Here is a 3,628-nt window from a genome sequence, read left to right on the forward strand (position 1 = left end):
TCCACATTAATCTTGCATACTTATATTTGTCCATTTTGGTCACATTTCAACCTAAATTGGTATATGTGTGCCTTTCTTTCAGGCTTCTTTGTCAAATTCCACCCCCATAGGTGTGCTGGATCCCAGAGGGCAAACTACTGAAGTTGTGAGGATGTTGCTGCTAATTTTAGTAGAAACTGCTGCCAGTGAAGTGGGTAAAATTTGGGAACTCCAGATATTCTGAATGTTCGAAGTTGTCAGGGTCATCCCTTCGACAATCGGGAGATGGGAGAGCACGAGTTCTGAGCGCTCCCCCATCTTCCACATCCACTGTCAATCCCCATTGACATTCCTTTGCCATTTCACTCAATCACAACTTAAATGGTCAAACTCTTAGAACTTCAGTGTGCTTTCCATGGCTCTAAAGGGTAATTCACCCAGTCTCAGTGTAACTTTTTTATGGATCATTTGCTTTCATCCAATGCTCCAAAGACCCAATGATCCTTTCAAAATTCGTTGACATTCATGCCAGATCACTTTTGCTTGATTAATTTATTCAGCCAAGTGTGTTGGTTTTTAGAATGAATTGGTAGTTGAAAATCCCCTCATTCATTTATATGTATCTCAATTCTTCATTTCTGACATATTGTTACACAGGCTTGACTTTTTTTGGTTTTGCTTTTTGGAGGGCAATTGGTGTTAAGTGACTTGCCCAAGGTCACATGGCTAGTTTTTGTGTTAAGTGTCTGAGGCCAGATTTGAACTCAGGTCCTCCTGACTTCAGGGCTGGTGCTCTATTCACTGCTCCACATAACCGCACCAAGCTCGACTGTCTTTACTCATCATCTTTACTCATGTTCACGAAGTTGATATTTTTATTCTCATTTTGTTCTTATTATTCCACACCCTGAGATCATAATTGAATTCTTTGTATTCTGTTGATATTGTGTCTTTGGGAATCACATGAAATAAGATGTCTTGACTCATTTGTTAACTGACTTACTTCTTAATTTAAAGTGAGTCAGAGTTGCATAAAATTGTCAGTTTGACCTCTGTTTCTGAGTCATCAAATTCCAATGGTGAGACAGAGGTCAAGGTGGCTGGTGATGGATGGAGATCCATAAAATGATCTGGGCGTCTTGGATGTCTGGCCAGACCCTAGGTGCTCCACAGCACCTGGTTAAGCTGCCTTCATGGCCTTTGGAACACTTTGTTGTTGTATACCTGTTCCACAGGTCGAAGACTTCACATCCTTGGGGTAGACACCCCCCAACTCACCAGTGACTTTGAAATCCTTTAGTTGCCCTCAACCTGTTTTTTTTCTATCTGACAAGAGAGTTTACCAGGTCACTGCACACCCTGCATCTTCTTGCTGCCTCAGGTGAGAGCTGAGTGTCAGGTAGATAGCAAAGGTGGACGAGGAGCTTTCTAAAGGGCTCAGCAAGCTCTCAAACCAGAGGTGCTAGTACATGGAACACCCCACACACTTCTGTGCAGAATGGCAATGATAATCTGGTTACTCTTCCCACAGCTAAAGCTGGGAAGCAATGGCTATGGTCTTTGGGACAGCACAAATATGGCTAGGGTTACAATACAATGTGTCTCTGAGCCAAATTTGGACAATTCTTAATAATCAGAAGCTATACAGTCTAGCATGGAAGATGGAAGTTTGGTCTCTAGGCAGAGCATAGAAAGAGAAGGCAGATCATCAATTTTGCCACAGATTAGTGAGATGATTCTGTCCCAGGCCTAGATACACTTCTTTAGTCAACACCTTCACTAAGAACTCATTGTGTCTGACTTGGATTATGGAGACACCCTGCTTCTGGGCTCACTGGTACACCTGCAAGATAACTTCAAGACTCGTTCCCTTTAACAAACATTCACATCCTTTCCTCTTTTCCTAAGGAATTCAAATAACTTCACATTGCCCTTTCTCATTGATTTCGATTTTTAACCTATTTTTATCAGCCTGACAGAACTGAAATAGCATGCTATCAGTAGCTAAGTGGATTCAGGTTAACAATGGATATAATAGAATTATAGGAACCAACAAAGAAAATATGGTTCAAATTCAGAAATGAAGGAGGGTATGTATTGGGGGGTGAATAAGAATTTTCATATCTCTTCATCACTGATACTGTTTTCAAGATGAGTGTCAGAAGGCAGTGAATGTGATGAACATTGAATAACACAAAGAGAAATGACTGAAAAGAACAATTGGTCACTCATGTCCACTGAGAGAAAGTATTTGGACCACAGGTAAAAACCAAAATTATATAAAAGAAAAGACAAAAGTAAAATAACAAAATTCTCATTTGGGGGCATTTGCTTTAGTTTAACAAGGACAATGATCCTTTAGCCTGAAAATGTTTCATCGTATAGGAAGAAAATAACTCAAAATTATTTGATATTTAACATAAACACAGAGGATTACTGTAATGCCATACATGAGCAACTTTCCAGAAGAATGCTACTGTGAACACTTTCAAGGTTCTGATTACACAGTATAGTGAACACTCTATTTATTCTGCAGTAAATTAAAGCCAAAATTCACAGTAAATGAAAATACAGCATTGACAACCACTTATCACAGAAAATGGCCACATAGTTTGCACTACACTGGTCACAAAGTTTTGGACAAAGAACAATCATTCAATCAACTCAAGGAGGTTTGCCTCCTCAAGGAACACAAAGTACAATAGTCAAAGTTCTTCACTCATGGGGCATACTAAGTGACAAAACAATTATTATTCAGTTATCAGTCACTAAGTACAATAATTTAGTCAATCATCCTTCATCATTCACCATTCAATCATCAGAAAACACACAGACCCTCCACCCCTAGGTCACTAATAAGTTTACAATTTCTCAGTCAGTACACAGTATCCAAGTAAAGTCTTCTTTCAGCTTTACTCACGGTGGTTTTTCAGATTCCCTGGATCCCCTTCCATGGATCCCAGATCCTACCTGGATTCACCCAACTGTCACCTGGTTTCAAAGGCAGACTGCTCTCAGGTCCTTGTACAGCTCTCCATGTAGTCTCTGTTCCACTCTGACGCTCACAGCATCCAGTCCACCCCAAATTCTTCACAGTCTCTGTTCCCAGGAAGTCAAGGCTTAAGAAAGACACAGACAAAGTCTTAAATCCTTCACATTCATGCTTCCTTAGTCTTTTGGTAGCTCCAGTTGGCCCTCAGACTCAGCAGAAGTTTCAGCTGGTTCTCAGAATCAAAATCATTCTCACAAACCTGGGCTGGGGGCTTTCCTCTTCAGCCTCCTCTTTGTTCTTCAGCCTCCCTGGTGGCACCAGCCTCTGCCTTCATGGAGTTTGCTCCAAGAAGATCTGTCTCAGTTACCAGTTCTTCTCAATCTCTGTTCAGCTGTAGCAGCCCAGCCTCCAGATGCTGCTGAGAGAAATTCTCTTTCCAGTGACAGCATCTTCTGCCTCCAGGAAACTTGCTTCTATGAAGATCTGTGTCTCCCTCTCTGGGTTTTTCCTTATATACAGTATTGCCCATCTCTGTTCAGCTCCTTGTTATATCAGCAACAGTAGACAGGAGTTCACACCTTCTGTTTCATTTACTGAGGCTTATTCTGATCTAGATGCTAAGTACATCTTAGTTTAGCAATACAAAAGGAACTCCAA

Source organism: Petaurus breviceps, unplaced genomic scaffold, assembly GCF_028583685.1.
Source record: "Petaurus breviceps papuanus isolate PSGF00001 unplaced genomic scaffold, PetGlider_PUasm1.0 287, whole genome shotgun sequence".
Classification (NCBI taxonomy): domain Eukaryota; kingdom Metazoa; phylum Chordata; class Mammalia; order Diprotodontia; family Petauridae; genus Petaurus; species Petaurus breviceps.